The 19583-nt window shown below is 40.8% G+C and overlaps 1 protein-coding gene across 1 annotated transcript in view; it reads left to right on the top strand.

Annotated features, from left to right (window-relative positions):
* Window positions 1-19583, top strand: part of LOC308200940 (uncharacterized protein) — a gene marked incomplete at its 5' end in the record, with an annotated part of 194897 nt that overhangs the window by 130964 nt on the left and 44350 nt on the right. The gene's annotated exons all lie outside the window — the stretch shown is intronic.

The following is a 19583-nucleotide window of genomic DNA, read 5'->3' as shown; positions in this document are numbered from 1 at the left end:
TTTGATAACCTTGAAAAAGCCTCTGAACTGGGTGATTATCAGGTTTAGCCTTTAATGTCTGTAGATTTCAATTTCAATTGAAATATAAATATTTAAAGAAATGGATAACACTTTGTATAGATGATTGCTTTTTTCTCCCTGCTGTTTTGTCTTTTAAACTAAATAGTCCAGGAAAAAAAAAAAAAAAACTTCTGTATATAGGTACAGCACCCACTTCAGGTGGTCCTCACATCCACCTCCTCTCTGGGTCCCTCTCAAGGTTCTCCATGTCTCAATCCAAGATCCAATTATCTATGATTTCTCTCTGTCGTGTACCATGGCAGCTGAGATCATTGTTAATAGCCAGGATTCATTGTCAAAGATGATTGAAGGGAGAAGACTTTGTGGTAACTAAAAACCACATCTGAAGTGTTTTTGATAAACTACTTTTGTCTTGGGATATTCATTTTTTGTCATCTGAAAGAATTCCAGTTACGTGACCCCTATGAAATGTGTCATAGTTAAGATTTCTCTTTCTGGGCTTGCTTTTTTTTTCTTTTTTCTTTTTTCTTTTTTCTTTTTTCTTTTTTCTTTTTTCTTTTTTCTTTTTTCTTTTTTCTTTTTTCTTTTTTCTTTTTTCTTTTTTCTTTTTTCTTTTTTCTTTTTTCTTTTTTCTTTTTTCTTTTTTCTTTTTTCTTTTTTCTTTTTTCTTTTTTCTTTTTTCTTTTTTCTTTTTTCTTTTTTAAGGAGGAGGTGAAGGTGGTGTTGGTTCTGTGGTTTTTTTGTTTGTTTTTGTTTTGGTGAGATATTATTGGTAATAGGGATAAGGAAGAGTTTAATAATTAATCTGTGAGATTCACAAAATTTTCTTTGGACACATGCCAATACTGAATAGATGGCTGCAGCTAGAAGTAAATATGTGAAGCAAATAAATGGCACAGACAGTAATCTTTGCTTGCTATTTCACCTCAAATGGTTCTTTCTTTGGCTCCCTTCCACTCCTAAGGGTGACAGGACACTCAATCCCTTGAGTCCTTATGTTTTTCAGCCCCCCTGCCCCCTGAATGCATTAGTACTTACATCTAAGTAATACAGCTCTATATACATACTGCTTCTGGCGCATCCCACAAAACCCCTCTGTATTAATTTACTCTTGCCTTTTATTCTGTGTCCTTTCATCTATGCCTGCCATCTTCCAATAATGACCTCAACATCCATCCACCTCTTATCTACTCCATCTACCTCTCTCCCAAATATTCTTGTGCTTCTAGACAAAATGATCAGAGCATGGTTATATAAACTCTTCCACACAGCCACGTGGGCAGTCTTATTCTAATGCTCCCAGATTTGCTTTAAAGCTGTTGATTTAACCACATTTAACCATTTTTACAAGTAGAAATGTATGAAGTCTATAAATAGTTACAAATGCATCATATTTTCTTCATATTTTTCTCTACGTATTTGTACAGAGATCTCTTGTATGTGAGTCTTAAGGCACGATTAAATATTTTAATAGGTAACAATTGCCTGGCACGTTGTATCTTCCCTTAGATACCAAAAATAATAAGAAATATAGATACTTTTAGAGCACCTTCTTTGCTGTATATAGCAATAATATTCTTTTTTAAATGCTCCTAGGAGCATTTGAAGGCCAGTCAAATGTCCTGCATTAAATGTTGTACCTGTTAGCACATGTCACAATAAACTTTCACTGCTTAGCTGCTTTTTATTGGCCTACCACTGACACATTAGCTAAAACTGAAACCAGAATGAGTCCTTCTTTACCAAGATTATCAGGATTGAAATAGTCAGGTACTGTCTCTTACAAAGGTATGGTGCTGGAGGCAAAAAGCCCAGAATGACCAAGAACTGCATCGCCTGTTGCTCGCCAATTCCGTTCCTCCCCTGGCAGAAGTCCTTCTCAGCATCATTGCAATCTACCAGTGAATGCTGCTATGGACACGGGCAGAAAAGAGCCAAGTGTGAGATAGAGAAAAGGCAAAGACAAAAAAGGGAAACCCTTAACTGAAACAAAGAACAAAAATGTGATGGGTGCTATGGGTACTAATGGAACAGCTCTACAATTTCAGCTTAAGTCCTGCCACAAATACGATTTTCTACTGCTCTTCCAAAAGTGTTGAAAAAAAAAAAGAGCTCTAGTCTTTAAATAGCTAAATGTTACATCTGCAAATCATCTGTGGAAATAATCCATCTGTATTTTTAAAATGGAGACATATTTTCCTCATACATTTCAAGAGCTCAGTCTTTAAACTGTTACTCTACAGCTGTATTCTCCCAGTCCTCTGAAAGAACAGCCAAGAGTGAAACGAGACGAAAGACCTCAAGTTTGGTTTGCAAGTATTTTGTAAAATGCTGCTCTAGGTATAGACACAGAACAGCATCTGAGTACTTTAACACAACTGATCTTCTTCCTGAATATCTTCATTCTTACAGCTGCTTTCCCTTTAAAATCCTCACACGGGAAATACTTTTCATGTCCTTTGAAATCTGTTTCCTTCTGCACCCTCACTCGCAAGCCCTTTATAAGGGATTTGTTGGTTCAAAGACTGTGCAGTAATTACTTCTGTTGCTACAGTACTGTGATAGATGAGACCATGTGTAGCTCTCATACAGATTCTCCACAGAAAGTACTGTTCATATTCGAGGACATTTTGAAGATTGTTTTCCAGGCGTAAAATCCCACAGAGCTCCATGTATCAGGTCTTGTAATTCTGTGTCTCAGAATAGCTTTGACAAAAAGTTCGACGTAGATCAGCTGGCCTCTACCACATGGGAGAGGGCTATCGGCGGCATGTTCTCCCCTTCCCGAGTCACATCATAAAGGCAGGGCTGTAGTACCACCAACAGCCCCTATGCTGCCGGCAGCAGCTCAGGCTGTGCCTTTTCAGAGAGCCCTGGGGGCATGGGGCAGGCAGAGCCTCGGGCACGATGGGTCCCTGCCCTTCCTGAGAGCCCGGCCAGCCCCGCTGTCCTGTGCAGTGCCTGGCACTGGACAGGTGCGACATTTTCCACATGAAATCACAACAAAGTGCTGCAAGAATCCAGAGGTGAGGGGATGGGTTTGTGAGGGTAGCCAGCGGGTTGCTGTTTGTTAGGTTCTGCCTGTGTTGCAGTGGTGTCTTTGAGCAGTAAGAGACACAAACTCACATGTTGCGGTTCCAACTCCTCCACACAGCCAAACTCCTCCACAGGACTATCACCCCGGTGTCAGGCAGCACCCAGGGCTCCCCAAAGGTGAGCTTGCTGTGCAGTGCAGCCCCATGTGGCCCAGCACTGGGTGCTGCTGGCTGCCTGGCCCCATGAGCCTTCCCGGGGGCACAGCTGTAGGGTCACTGCTGCCCAGCTGGGGCCAGCAGTTCCTGCTGCACTTCAGTCTATTTTGATCTGGAATTGATTAGTGTTTGTTCAAAAAAGTGTAGTGAATCGATTTGCAAATTAAGGTAAATCAAGCTGGCCTGCTACATTATCCATCATTTTGTGAATAAAGCGGACATATATTGATTTATATTGTATCTTCTGGTAGCTGTTCCCAATTCAAAACTCTATATGTGACTGGGTAGTAGGTGTTCTGTTCTTGAGGACATAAGTTCTTCTCAAGGCTTTTCATATCGTGTTATGTTGTTGATTGCCTTGTGTCACATCCTTTCATGTTACATCAATTCCTTTGCCAATGTGACTCAAGGTCAGCAAAATAATATTACATAGTGGTAAAACTAGAAGGCAAATACGCCTGTCTTTGGATGAAATATTGTACCTACTATCAGCTCAGATAGTGGACAGTCAATCCCAGTTTAAGGCAGATTGTTAGGATTCTGTTATCTGCTAAAAGTGGGTGATTTTCTCTAACCTTGAACCATCCATGGAGACTGAATACCTGTCCTCTCTATCTCTAATTGGTGCACTGTGGATGTGGCCAGTAGTTTTGTACATTTTTCCCCTCTCAGAAAAGATAAAGGAGAAATAGTTATTGCATAACAATAATCATTCCAGTTCTATTCTCAGCTTCCAGGAAGGGACCAAGCACAAGTGCAGTACTGCCCAGGCAGCATGAAGGAGCCGTAGAGTAAAGGAGAGGGAATCTGTCCCTTTCTGCCAGCAAAAGTACAGGAAATTGGGCAGAATAGTTACCATAAATGCACGCTGCAAATGGAAAAGAGTTTGCAATGATGCTTCCACCATTAGGCCTCATTCGGGAGCAATCTATAATGTAAAAGTCATTTCAGATGATTGCTTACTACTTATTTTTTTCTGCTGTGTGTACATTAGCAAGAATTTTTAATGTGTGCATGGTGGGTTCTTTGGGATTAGGTTGCTTTCTTTGTTCATTTGTTTTGTTTCATTTTGGGGGGTAGAGGGACAGGTGTGTGTCTGTTTGCTGCAGCCAGGACTCTGATATGACGCAGACAAGTCTCATGGACTTGGTAGTACACCTAGGTCAGCACAGCACAGGGTATGAGGCCAGCCCCTAGCCCAACCACATCTAGCACCAACCTTCAGGAGCCAGGCTGAACAGTTGGGAGCTTTTTGAATTTAGGAAAATCAAATTTCAGCCCTTTTTTCCCTCAGCCAAAACAGACTTCACAGAAACCTTCCCACCAGACACGCAGTTCCTCAGCCTTTATAGGAACCACCTGACACTTCCCACCTGGACCTGATAATTGAAAAGTGCTGGCTGGCACTGAGCCCTGTGGTTCTTTATGAGGCAGACCACCCCTGATACACATGCCTTTTCCTTAAAACAAGATACAGTTTTTGGAAGGGGAAGAAACTTTTAACTGAGAGACGGCAAACACTATTAAAAAATATGTAGCTCTCCAAACATGTATATATTTTTAGTAGCCATAAGATCTTCACAGATATGTTTTGGAAGGCAGACATATGCGGCGTCTGTGCATATGTATCTGTGTACACACAGACAAAACTGCTCGACTGCACCGGACAGGTTCCCAGGAGGAGACATCAGGTGAAAAAGCAGGAATATGATAATCCTGGTGTTTCAGGCATACAGATTTGAACCTGCTCCTCTCTTTCCGACTTGTATTGTTCTAATAAAACACCATGAAAGAGTTCAGAGACATGGAGTCCAAATGATGAAAAAGTGATGAAATTTATACAGAGCTGTCCCACTCATTCCCTCTGTTTCTGACTCTTCTCAGTTCTCTTTCACGGCACCGGTATGGATTGGGAAAGCTGTTTTTAAACCTAAAAAGAACACAATGTTACCTTCCTTTTTCTAACCTACTGATTTTCCCACCTTGGTCTTAGTGTTCTGCGGTTTGTATGCATTTCCATCCCCTATGAGGAAAAGAAGCAAGCTATAATTTCTATATATAATCTGTAAAAAAAAAAAAAAAAGAAAGAAAGAAAAAAAAAGAAAACACTCAGAGGGATTCTGATCCTGGTAATATTCCTCCAAAATACCTAGGAATCCAAGAAAAGGGCATGTTTAACAAGGCCATTTGCTAACTCTAAGAAAAAAAAAAAAAAGCAACTAAAAGAGAACATCCAAAAGTCAGTTAAAATCACTTTCAAAGTGCAAAGAAGACAGGAGGTCACTAGTCAACAAAATGGCATTTTGTCTGTAAAAAGTCTATTGCACCTTGCTCTCCTGTATCACTTGAGGAGTGATAAAGGCTCTTTTCAGTAGGAATGTCAGTTTTGCTTGTCTCTATTCTTTTTTTTTTTCACCTTGTTTTAAGTGCGTCTGTGCTGTGATTCTTCTGTAGCGGGGACCTGAGTTTTCCATGAGTCACTAGCTGATATAACTTTGCCTCACATCATTTCTTTTCTGGACTGTGAATCCAGAACATCCTCGAGGTTACATGTGAAGATTAAAAGCTTTCTCCCATCCTTGTATCACAGAGCAGCCCTCATTGGGGTGTCTCTGCAAAAGTAGTACTTGCGAAGAAGAAACTGGTAAGAGAGGAAGTGGGAGTGTGATGAAGATCCCCACATAACCCATACTGGGATATCTCAGTTCTTTTTCCTGGCAAGGTCGATAATGGCCAGTTGTTTCTCCTCTCCCTCTCCCTGTCCTTTTTTTTTTTTCCCAAAGGAAATTAAATGTAAAAGATATGCTAGCATGACCTTAAAGCTTAGATTTAGACATGTTTTCCAGTGTTACGATTCCCACAGCAATCGTAATTCAACGTCAATGCACATTCTACTGTAAAGCATAAAAATTAACATCACACTGTATACAGCAGAACATATTACCATAGCACTGTGTGAAATATCGTAGCAATTTGAAAACAGCATTAGGTTGTGTCTACACTAAGCTCTTGAATGAGTGTGTAACTTGAGCATTAATATTGAGGTTACTTGGTTTGGGCTTATGTTTATGGTCCCAGGTTATCAAGGTTTCATTACTTACATGTCATTTGCAGTGTGTGATTTTTGATTTTTTGTTTCTTAGGGATTGCTCAAGTGCTTAAAATCACATGCCAGCTTAAATACCAACCTCCTGAGACCACAGCCATTTCCACTCAGGGGTTATTTGAACACCTTTTGAATCTTTCACTTTTCAAGCAAAAATTTCCTGTCCTTGGTGACTCTTTATTGTGTTTAAAAATTAATTTTAATAAAGCTTGAGCAAAAAATGGTTCATTGTTTTTGAGAATAAGGTGAAGCAAAAAGGTCACTTTTCCCATTAGAAAAATTGCATGTGACTGTTATCGAATAATTGAAAAGACACAGTGGTAAGGATAGGAAGCTGAAATTTGGCAGGAAGACAAGTGCTTGGGGAAAGAGGTGCCTTTAACTGTTCTGGTAAAAATGTATTTTGCTTTGCTGAGCACTTAGAAATCATTGTCCACTCACTCTTGGTAGTCCTTTAGCAGCAGCCATCTTTCTCTGCTGATGTTCCAACAGCAAATGGACTCCACAGGTAGGGAGCAATGAGTCAATGGCTATGGGAAAGTACAACAAAGTTATGTACCAGAGGAAGCGAGTTGTGTGTCACTGCACCCACTTTTAATGCTACTTCAGGTCTCCCTTCCACTCTTAGCCTACTGTGGCATCAGACCTTACACTGTGTGATTTTGCACTACGTAACTATGTTTAGTATGTTGCTCTTGTTAAAAGGTATAAAATATTGTAGCGTGAAAGCCTCTTGTGATTTAAGCCGCTACAGTCCTAACAGACTGAACTTGAAAGTGCGCACAAAACAAAGACACCAGCTTCATGCCAACGACTTTCATTCTACATTGGTAAACTGTGAGGTAGCTCAGAACCACTGATATGGTTGCAAGCACTTCGTAGTCCAGTTAGTGCTTTTGTACTTGGTATATGAGATATTGAGGCCCAGGCTTTTAGAGCAGAGCTTATTATTGCAGCATGTGGAGCCAGCTGGTGCTCTGCTGGGAAGACTGCTGGTTTCTGCATCTTTTATTATCATAAAATACATACTGCAGTCAGAAACACCTCTGCCTGGACTAACTTCATTTATTTTTCTGGCCTCTTCCTCCTTGAAGTATATGAATATCCTGGGGAATGTGCACACACGGCAGCAAAGAAGGCTGTACGTGTGAGTAGCACTGGGCCGTCAGTCACACGGGCTGGTTCAGGTAGCGGCTGAGCCATGGGCCGGTAGTCGCACGGGTGCTGGGGAGGGTTTTCTCAGCTCTGTGATGCGCACCAGCCTCCGGAGGCAGCACGAGGCTCTCAGCCCGGTGGCCTCGGGGACTCTGGGGATGTGCTCTCTGCACATCCTCTGTGAAACGTGCTGCCAGCTGGTTTGTGTCTGTAACCTTACATGGGCCTGGCTGGAAAGGCCAAAGATGAAGAAAGGAGCACAGGCACTCGTACAGAGAATCTTATTGCTGTAGATTCAGTACAGTGAGAGCGCGAGGTGTGGGAGTTGTTGGGTCCCAGTGCAAGACAACACGAGCCCTTTCTGCTTGCAAATCAGCTTTCTCTGTAGCAATCTCCAGCAAACAAATAATTTGAATGTTTCTTTTTGTATTGTTTAGGAAATTGCATCATTTATTATGAAAATGGTGAAATGAGGAATTAACAGCTTTCTGCTAGATTTCTCTGCAGAAATGAGGAGGAACAGGCAGAGGGTTTCAGCACTATTTCAGTCCCCCAGTGAACCTACATACTGTAGAGTTCACAAACAGATGAACAAATAGCGCTTTTCCACAGTGGAATACAATGTTTCTGGAACTGCAATAGCATATGAATTTAATATCTCCAAAAATAACATGTTTTCATTACTGGGTGGATATGAAAAATCTGGATTTTTCAGGAAGGGGCTGAGAGCATGAAAGAATATAAAAGAACAGGCTCAGAAGGAGGTTTGTAGACCTGCAGGCAGTTTCCTCTGGAGACTACCTCAGGTATCATTCCTGACAATAGTTGTAAATATGATATTAAATAGATGCCGGTTTGAACCCTGTCGAGGCTGATAAAGGTAAATATTTATTGTGATTTGGGTTGTTCACAGTCTTATCTGCAGCAGGCAACCCTCGGCCTCACGTGCCAAACATCTGGCTAAAGAGCCAGGTGCTCCTTGCTGGGGAAGGGCAGCAGAAAGCTAAGGAGAAGCTTTCCAAGGAAGCTCTCGCTGTGGCACCTGCGTAGCAGAGACGGGAGGGCTCCAGATCCCACTCAGCTTTCCACGGGACAAAATCAGAAGAGACAATTAGAGTCAGGCAAAACAGATGTGGTTACAGATGAGAAAAGTTTACAGCTTTAAACTCATTATTTTTTCTAACTATTCTGCAATCTCTTATCACTGACAGAAAATTGTTCAGTCATGGCATGCCAGATGAGATTAGTAATCCAGTTCTGAAGTTGCTTGAGCAAGGACTTGCCACATCATCTAGGGAAAAAAAATGTGCCATTTGTATTTTTATCATAGATTTTTGCACATTTCTGATTTTCAAATTATTGTTCCCCTCCCTGAATTAATATGAAGAAATCATGACTAGTAATGTTGTCCAAAACTACTGACCTACCAGACAGGCACTATTTTAAAAGTCCTGTGGACTTAAAACTGCATCTCCACAGCATCTTGAGGGAAGCTGTAAACCAGCCTTTTGCCCATGTGTATCAGTGCTGTTACAAGGCAGAGTATTTGCAGGCATCTGCTATTAATGTACTTCTACAGTTTGGGCATAAAACTCAAATAATGCCTCTGTGTTGTGGGTTTGAGACTTTTCCTCAGAAGCTGTTTTGATACCACTTGTATTTTGAAGGGATTCCCTCTGAAAGATTTATTTTTTCAGCATTTATACTGTAAGTCAATATTTATTCCGCGGTGCTCTGAAGTATGTTGGTATATACAGATTTTTCTCATTTGTATTTCTTATTAGTGTTGGAAGTGCAGTGAGTAGTGAGTGGGGCAGACTAGGAATCATTAGATTTAGGGAGTCTTCAATATTCAGACCCCTGAATAAACAGCTGCACTCTTCAGCAGATTATTATAATAATAAATACAGTTTTATGGAACATCTGTGCCCAAAGGCCTCTTCAAAAGCACATTTAAAATGTTAGCATATTGCAATCTCTTCTGCTTCTCATCACATTGCTTTAGCTGGATTGGGAAAGAACTGCCCACAAACCAGGCCTGCCAAGATGTCACAGTGATCTGAATTTACAGGGAAAATGGTAAGGTAAGAGAATAATGGGTGAAACATATGATTACAAAAAAAAATCTTGGTTTCCTCATAAACAGCACTTTATCAATGTCAACTGTCCAACAATGTTGTTAACGCAGGCTTAGGTTTGCCCTGTGATGCCCTCGCCTTGCTGAGACCAGGACAGCTGGCTGGAGGGACATCAGGGCGAGGGAACTGAGCTTTCCCTTCTCCTTGGCATTTCTGAGACTGTCTGCAATATTGCAGTTAGTTTGGGGATGCCTAAATACATGAGTCCAGTGGAAGGCTGCTGAGGTGGTTGGGCTGGAGTAGTATGGGGGAGGTAGGTTTGTTTAACCTGGAGAAGAGAAGGCTCAGGGAGATATAATCAGTCTTTCACTGTCTAAAGAAGGGGGTTACAAAAAAGATGGAGACAGATTTGTAGGAGCTCACAGTGAAAGGACAAGAAGCTATCAACACAAGTTGCAGTAAGAGAAATATTAGCTGGAGGTAAGGAAATAATTTTTCAACGTGAGAGCACCACAGCAGGGAACAGGCTGCCCAGAGAGGCTCTAGGACCTCCATGCTTGGAGGTTTTTACAATATTGCAGGACAAATCCTGGAGAAACATGATCCAACTTTGAAGTTAGACTTGCTTTGAACAAGCAAGAACTAAATGATCTGCAGAGGTCCTTTCTAGCCCCAATTTTTCTGTTTTCTGTGATTCAATTCAGCTGAGGTACAGACTGCCCTCAGCTGTATGCCCTCTGACATTCCCTAAAGTAGCAGGAGTCTGCACAAATGGGTCAGTAAATGAAGTGTCAAAAAAGTACAGAGGGAACCAGTATGAACAACCACCACTGCATACGTTGTCTTGAATGCCTGCATTATCTGCACATGCTCCAGGGCTTTGCACAGCTAGCTGGCAGCTGTGTGAGCAGAATATGAAGAGTGAGGTATACGTGCCTTGAAGGAATATGCTGCAGGGTTGAGCCCATGGTGTCAGTGGAGGTGAACAGGATTTTCTTCACCCAACTAAGGGCATGTTGGAGAATGGTTTCTCTTGGGCTTAGTGAAGGCAAAGGTGGAAGGCAGGGTGAGACTGATGAGAGGATAACCTTCTGCGAGTCTAGGACGATGTGAAGGGAGCAGGCTTGGCATCTGAGCGTAGGTAGTTCCTGTTTACTACCTGCAGCTGAGACCTTAGTTTTGGCTTGGTAAAGAGATGTTAGACTTTATTCTACGATACTCAAGGGGTCTGACTGTTGTGATACAGTTTTAGGTAACTGGAAACGGTTAAGAAATCTCATGAATTAAGAATTCTAATTCTTTATTGTCTCATGTCCAAGATTTAAATTTAGAAGTACATGATACTTGGTGACAGCTTATGACACACTGGTACAACTCACTCTGTTGTAATGATGATTAGGTGTAGTAAATATAGAAGGTATGGGAGGGTACTTCAAATCCATCAGACATGGCTGTCTTTATTGATAGCGCTACTGTAGATGAAACTCTTAACAGTTGTACCATGCTTCAGACTGTACTTGTGCAGCTTTCTTTTATGTATATAGGGAGGTAAATATTTGGTTTTATCTGAGATCTTGCTGTGGATAACAAATTCTCAACTAATAGGTTTGAATCTCAGCTTATAAAAATATTTTATGGCAAAAATACTTTGGAATACTGCAACTTATCAAACTTTTTATAGCAACATTTAGTGACTTTTCATCACTATTTTTGTGCTATACCCATGTTAATAATATAATCATAGCAAGCTTAACATCTTATCGCTTAGAATAAACCATACCAACTATCATGCTAGAAACTGAGAATTAAAGAAGAATGCATGTCATAAAGGGGGATTTTCCAGAAATCAGTTTTAACTGACAGTAGAGGATGTCATCTGCTTTCAAACATCATGTCCAAAAATGAAGTATAACTTCAAAATATTTTGAAATTGTCATTCATAAAATAGAATATTCCTGAGCAGGAATGAAAAGTGTGCCTATAATGCATGATGCATTTGCCCAAGCTGGTATCAAGCTATACAGATAGAAAGTAAACCCAAAAGGGGCTCTAAACCCAGGCATGGATCTGTTCCACTGCTGAATACATGCCCTAAGCTGCCATAATACTACTGTTGGACATGGCTGTACCCTAAGTGATTTTTTACGTGGTTTGTTACATTAAGACCAGTTTGTGTCAGGAAAAATAAAGATAAATATACTATGATAGTGCATCTACTTTACCAATATTTTTTATCAAGTGAGTGATGTTGGTTTTAATCAAAATACACATGATTTGTGGAGTCTCTGGGATAAAAAAGGGTTGTTATAATTAAGACTGGATGGTCCAGTCTCCATCAGCTTACAGATCCCAGCTCATTGTAACACTATACCTTGTAATTTCACTTAAATAAATGTGTAAGGCTCTAATTCTGGTCTGGTAGCCTTTGACACTGGCATTGCACTAGGATAAATAGCTGCAGTAGTAGCCAGGGGCAGGGGGGTGATGAATTAGTCTCCCAGTATTTTTTGATGGACTGGAGCTATATAAGGCCATTAAATCAGTTAGCTCAAAAGCCTCTAAATCACTGAAACATACTTTACTTTAGAACATAGCTATGTGAAACTATTGCTTATTTTTTTTAGTGTTTGCTTAACTACTTCATCCAGCAACTCCCCAAGAAAGTAATCACAATGTGATACGCACAGGAAGGAGGTAAAACACTGCTTTCATAATCACAGCAGAGAAGAGCTGAAACATCTAAAAGTATCACTCTATGAAAGCCTTTTTTTTTTTTTTTTGCACAGCACTTTGCATGTGGCAGTCTGGGTTTTAGGAAGCAATGTTGTACCTTTCACTTCTGCAGGATACAGTATTTTCAGGTATTCAGATGAAAGCAAACAGGGTCTGAGGATCTGCTGTCTCACTTACAAAATCAACCAGAGACACGTAGATAAGCTTTTGCTTAAAAACGAAGGCACGGCTGCTGCCTCATTAAGGGTAGCTAGTATAAGCGCTGCATTAACTGAGTAATGCACAGCAGAATGCCAAATGCAGTCTAATCAGAGTGGATTCCAATTTATGGAAGAGATGAGCCAGCGACTTGAGGTTGCCCTCATCAAACAGTGCTGATATTGTCATTAAATCTTATTTATTCATCACTGACATTAAATTATAATCTGAACTGGGTTGTTTTCTCTGTTTTTGTGAAGGGAATCAGATATGGTTTGAATGTACTTACCAGTTTTAAAGTCAATTCTTTGCTGAAAACTGAGCTTATGAACCTCTGATCATAAAAGGAAAAGCTCTAGGAACTAGTGAAGGCTTCTACTTGAACTGCACAGTAAATGCCCCATGTTGCAATTAACACAAGGTACATGTATGCATGTACCCATGGTGTACGTACATTAATGAGTATGAATGAAAGGGAAGGTCTGTAGCAGAATGCTGGAAAGGACCAGAAATCTGACACCCATCTCAGACTTTATTTTTGTCCTGGTGTAGTATTACCCGTCACCCAAATTTGCCAGCTCATAAATGGTCCCTGTAGCCACGGATATTGAGAGCACAGAATACCTCCTAATGGGTCACGACAGGCTGTCAGTTTTCCAGTAGGAAAACTTGATTAATCTCTTTTTACATGGCACATTATGTTTGCATTAGCATGAGCTGTTAGGCAGGCTCTGTTGTTATTGCCCTCTTGAGCTATTAGTCAATGATCTATTTAGTGCATCTCAGATGCAAACTTTTACTGTTTGAGCTTTACCTTTCATTGAAAAGGTCATGAGTTCATTTCCCAGCGAGAATGACTTTTCAACCCACTTACCTGAAATACAGTGTTGCCATTTTTAGCTGCACTGCCATGTTCATTCCACCAGAGAGAAAAACATCTTGGAAAAGCACTTAGAAATAAAACAAAGAGCTGACCTTATCATATTCTGCTTTGTAAGAGCTTACCTGGTATCTGTGTAAATGGTCCCCAATACCCACAGATATTGAGAGCACAGAATACCTCCTAATGGGTCACGACAGGCTGTCAGGTTTCCAGTAGGATGCTAATTGATTATACAGCTTTCAGACGCACAATATGTTCATCCAGAGCCCAGCATTCTACATTTCTGCGCTGAACACTTTTCAGCTTCACCGTGCTAGGTTTTTATGGTTTCAGAGTGAGAAAACAGAAGGAAGGGTATTTTAAAGGTTTTAAAGAGTACATATTATTTGAACCTAAATTACGTGTTTTTACAGTCAGCTGCCGTGAAACTAATTATAAGGAGTCTATAGCATTCAGTTCTGCTTCTTTAAACATGCAAATAGCTCCCTTGTCATTATTATGGTTCAATGAATAAGAACAGGGGTAAGGAGGGAGTTTAGCTGTTGATTTTTGTGGGGCAGAAGCTTCACTATAGAACTCTCACTATTTGGGCTTGGACGGAAATTGTGTAAGACCATGACAGTAATTATTGTCATCTCTGCTACTTCAGCAATGTTTAAACCTGGGCTTCAGGTTCCTTAATTGCAAAATGGGGATGGTGATCTATACATCCCGCTGAGGAGGGGTTAGGAAAGGTGGGTGACTTTTGCATAAGTGCAAGTGGTTACTCCTCGAGTGAGCAAGGTGAGCAGGATACTTAATTATGCAACGTGAAATGGCAGGCTGTTGTATTCTCTGACTAGCTATTTCCTATTAGTGTGGTGCCAATGCTATCTCTTGCCGTGTACAATCAAAAGATGCTGCAAATTAAATACAATCATCGTAACAGCCACAATTAACTGCATTCAATTTGCATGCTTTTCTGAGAATTTCTTCTGGGGATTTTTATTTTCAGCAGCACCTAACTTTATCATTAACTCCAGAAACCTGGCATAGACCAGAGTGAATGCAAAATGATTGCTGGTCTATAATAGCGGAGCAGGCAATGGGAACTAAAGCCTCTCCCTGGCTGGGATCCCACATCGCAGGTCTGCTCCCTCAGCTGACCCCTTGCATTTTTCAAGTGTTGGGTTTTCCAGTGTGAATTGGTTCAAACCAGAATGGGAATTACTGACCCAGCAATACCCTTTATTGGTAATGAATTGAGAAGCTTTGGATGCACTACAGAGAGAACTGGTACTGCAAAATGTTCTGGTTTGCCTGCCTGGAGAAAGCCTTTCACAAAAAAAGGAACATGTTTAAAAATCTATCTCATGAACTACATATTTGTAGTGTTGACTGTCACATTTCTTATAGCACTGTGGCACCCACGTTTCCTCCATCAGGAGCTACAGAGACTGCCTTTGCACAGGGAGGCACAGAGAAGCGCTCCCCAGCAGCCCTCCTGGTGCAGGGCCCCTTGGTACCGAGCTGCACCAGCCCCGGCAGCTGCCTGGTGCATCTGCTTGCAGGCTGAGGGCTGAGCAGCTTGTCCTAGAAGTTAAGGACTTGCAGCTGGCTTCTTGATGGCTAACTACCAAAGTATATGAGCACAGCGTGAGTCCTGATTTGAAATAGAATAGACATATGTAGTATACCCACACTTACGGACTAGATTGCTTAGTGACCATGTTTTCTGTGGATGTGACTAAAGGAAAGTGAAAGCCCTGTGATAAACAAACAGTACAGAACAATAGTTAAACCTGAATAATAAGACCACATGGTGTCTCTTTGAATCCGTATTACTAGGTGTTCTGAGCTTTGTCTTTTGCGTCTGTTTATGTCGGGTCTGAGCTATTGCCTGAAGAAAGCCTGATGTGACATGACACCTGGTAATGCACTCTGAAAGGGACCCTGATTTTTTGAATGTGTTACAGTTGGAGATTATTAATTGCAATGCTTAGCTGCTATATTGTTTTGCTGCTAGTCACAGCTGTAACAAAAGCACCCGAGATTTTATGGCTAGTGCAGTTCAGCTTTAAATTTATACATTCTATAAATGCCATAATGTTGTTATTTTAATCTGTAAATCAGGTTTGTCAAGAGCTATCCATTAAAATGGCTCCTGTGCCCAATATAAATCCTAGCAGCCCCAGTTTCGGTGGATAAGTGTTGATTTTAAAAGGACTCTTATGCCCTGAGCTCATCATACTCCTGACTGCCACAGAGCAGCCATGCTATGGAAGATCAAGGGGGAAAAATATTTCAGTTAGAAATACAAAGTGTAGCTAGTGTAAGCACTGCAGAGAAGTTGAGGATGCTTCATCCTTTGAAGTGTTAAAGGTCAGGTTGGATGGGGCCTTGGGCAACCTGATCTAGTGACAGATGTCACTGCCCATGGCAGAGGTGTTGGACTTAGATGATCTTTAAAGGCCCCTTCCAACCCAAACCATTCTACAATTTCTATGATTTTAGCAAAACATTTGCTCTTGGCAGGCATTGAAACTTAGGTGGATTTTCAGTTCTGCCTCTCCCCAGAAGTTAGACATCAGTGGGTTCTGGGGAAGCAGAAACAGGCACAACTGGTGGGACAAGACCAGGCAGTTCTGGGCTATTGCATGAAACTCCTTGGGCTCCTCCACAAGAAACTGTGAGGCTGGGGACGTGCCATGGGCACCACCACGCTGGCCAGTTGCACCACAGCTCCATTCTGAAAGGTCTAAGCAGAGCCTGAGCCCAGAGAAATGAGCTTTATTCTCCGGCTGGCAACAGTGCCTCAACATTGCACTAGCAGTGGTGTGAAGCCTCCAGACCAGAGCTGGCCTGAGCACAGCCAGTCCCAGCCCTGCAGAGTGGAATATTGGGAAACAAAGCTTGGTGTAACTTTCCCTCAGTTTCCCAAGTTGTATGTGGCCTTAGTTACTAGGGAAAAGTTCCACTCAGCCTGATTGTTTCCTTCCTTAGAAGGACAAAGAAGGTGTTCTGCAGTTGCTGATGAATGTTGCTCTGGTCACAGCTGAATATAGTAGGACACTATTCATTTGAGAAGTGAAGCCAATCCTGTTATTTAGGACACGGACCCTTCATCACTCAGGCTCAAGGAAGTTTTCCCAGACCTTGATTCCTATCCCAGAGGTGCCCACAAAGCAGGGGCAGCACCAGCATAGGACCCCTGGCAGGGGCTGCCGCTCGCACCCTCAGTGCTGGGCATGGGACCCTCTTCCCTCCTTCAGGCCTCAGCAGGTATTTTCCACACAGGCACAGTTTCCCTGGATAATGACAGCAGCAGCTATTTCTTTCTATATCCTTTCATCTGTATTCCCATTTAGATATAGTTTCAGCAGCTTCAAATGCAAGAGTAGCATCTTTGGGGTAGCCTGTTCCTGGGAAGGAAACGAAACCTGTTCCTAACGCAGGACAGATTTTAGGTGTTTCAACCAGAAAAGAACTCAAGTTACCTCTTTGCAACTTATGGTGAAAAATAGAAATCTGTGCATTTGCAATAGTCGGCATTTGGAAAGGTTCTGATAATAAGATATGGTGGTAATAAAACAGATTGTGCCCTCTCCGTGCACCCAGCTCTCAAATGCTCTATGATTGTTCTGCCTTCTGATGTCAGCATTCTTTAACCTCGAAATCTTTCTGCTCCACGCAGATTACAGGGGAAGATGTAAGAAATGGTAGATACAGTAGTAACTCTGTTTTGCACGGTAATCTCTCCTTGGATGTTTGAGTAAGAAACATGCAGATCCATTGTGTGGCAGTTAGAGAAAAAATGTTGAATGGGCACGTGTGGTGTTTGGCCAGAGAAGAGCGAAAGAGTGTAAGTGCCAAAAACCCAAACGTGTGCATGCTGGCTGGCAGCATGAGGAGGCCGGGAACCTGCACTGCCCTGCTCTGCAGTCGGAACCATCACGTCTTGTTCCCTTTGACTTAAGTACAATTAACAAGAGCAAAGTTTGGCCTCTGAACTGCAGAAACCCATGTGTGGTAGACTTTTTAAAAACCTTCTCAGATCTGTATTTGTGGATAATTTTGATATTTTAACACTGTATATTTCTGTGCTCCATTACTGGAAGATCTGTCTGACCTTAGCCCTCTAATTGTGCAGTAATTAGCATCTAAATACCATGCAGAACTCCCTGCAAATCAACCAATTGGAATATTAATTCTTAATCTAAATATATCCTTAAAAGTTGTACAAGTGCAAAGTCAGTATTTTCTGCCTTTTTTCTGCATCTGGTGTTTCCGTGCTGTGAAGTGGTTTGTATAGGCAAAGGAAAGCACCTCTGAAAGGGAACGTGAGATGTGATGCCTCCCCCTGCTCCCATGGGTTTAGGCCCAGAGCCCCAAATAGTGTTATTCTGTATGTGCGCTCCAAGCAAGAAAATCAAAATGTGCATCATGTCAGATCTTAGATTCCATTATTATTGACCATAACCATATGGCATAGCACAAGTCTTTTTTGATTTAGTAAAACAGCATTGGGGTAGCGATACATTTTATCTAGACAGCTTTGTGACAAGTTATAGTTGTGAGTACTAATCTCCCAGGACATATCCAAGTAATGAATAATTAAAACTAGGACTCATCATCTTCCAGACCACGGAAAGGTTGGCATGTCCTTCCCACTGCTTACCCAAGAGCAAGAGGAGTTCTTACCTGGTGGATGGCCTGGCTCTTTGTGTGGTCTGGATTCAAAGAATACCACGTCTGCTTTGTTTTAGAACTGCAAAGGCAAAGTTTAATCTAATAATGTTATGAGCAGAGAATTTTAATTCTGCATTTTAGTTTTGATTTTTAAAATGAGAGACTTTTCAACCATTCAGACTAAAACTCTCAAAGATATTGGAAAAGCAAGGACATGGGGATAAAAAAATTAACCACAAAGGTGAGTCAGCCTTAAAACAGACAGTGCCTAAGAGAATTTTCCTCATTGAACATAAGGTTACTCTAAAACCTACAACTGAAAATTCAGAGGAAATGCCACAAAAGTCAAGCTGTAAATAAGAATATTCTCTTCTATTTCAGGCACACATTGCTATTCTATCAGGAGACACAGCTAACGTTCATTACCGTTTATGTAAACCCATCCCACCCCTCAAAAAAGAAATGTGCAAATAAATACATTGATCCATATGTACATTATGATAATCAGCAAGGTTTGGGAACTTTGGTCACTTTAATGATGTGATTGTATTTAACACACAAGACTGAGAGCTTTATGTCTTCAGTAGCAAAACATGAAATACTATGTGAATTAGGAAAAATCCAATAACAAACAGCAGGATGCGCCGTGCATACACATCACTGTTGTGGTTATGAGCAAATACAAGACTGTACATGATTAACCACAATTTATTCTTACTATAAACTCAGCAGACAGATGCAGAAGACATACTATAATTGCATACACATTTCCTCCCAGAGCTCAGAACCAATAAAAATAAGGTAATTTCTTATAACTTAAGACACATTCCTTACTGTTTTTAAATAAATAATAAGGTTTTAACAGGCTTGTATTGTTTTTCTTTTTCAGTTTTTGAAATAAACTGTGTTGTGAACGTTGATATGCAATGAATTAGAAACAATATTACCTACAGGGACACTGGTATTGTTTATTGAGAAAGATACTCTGGACTAAATTTATCAACCCATTTTTTATTTTATGAAGTCTCAGCTATCTTAACACATTCCGGTTTATCTAGTATTCAGAGTTCTGACGTTAAATGTTTTTGTTGTTGTTGTTTTTTGCATCACATTTTGCCATCTCCAGAAAGGATATTTTCAATTGCACAAAGTGTCTTTAAATAAAGACAAAACAAATATCCAAGCCAAATACCCAGCCTCCAGAGCTCAGAAAGTGGATACGAATTTTGAGAGTAATTAAAACTACAGAAACATCAATTGTCTCAGTGTTATTTTAAACTAAACATTTCTATACAGAGTCAAAAAGTGTAATAAGAATATATCTAAATATACAGTTAATTGCATCAAAATAGCACATCCATCTGTGAGCTTTGTTCTAAGCTTGCTGAGTGAGTTGAAAATATGGAATGTGATCTGCAAACCAAGCAAGTTACTAAGTAGCTGAGGAAAACTTATCTAAAGTTGTGTGCTAAATTTCCCCTTGCGGTTCT

The sequence above is a fragment of the Anser brachyrhynchus genome, assembly GCF_964034855.1.
Source record: "Anser brachyrhynchus genome assembly, chromosome: 11".
Classification (NCBI taxonomy): domain Eukaryota; kingdom Metazoa; phylum Chordata; class Aves; order Anseriformes; family Anatidae; genus Anser; species Anser brachyrhynchus.
This window is presented reverse-complemented; position numbering and strand designations above follow the sequence as displayed.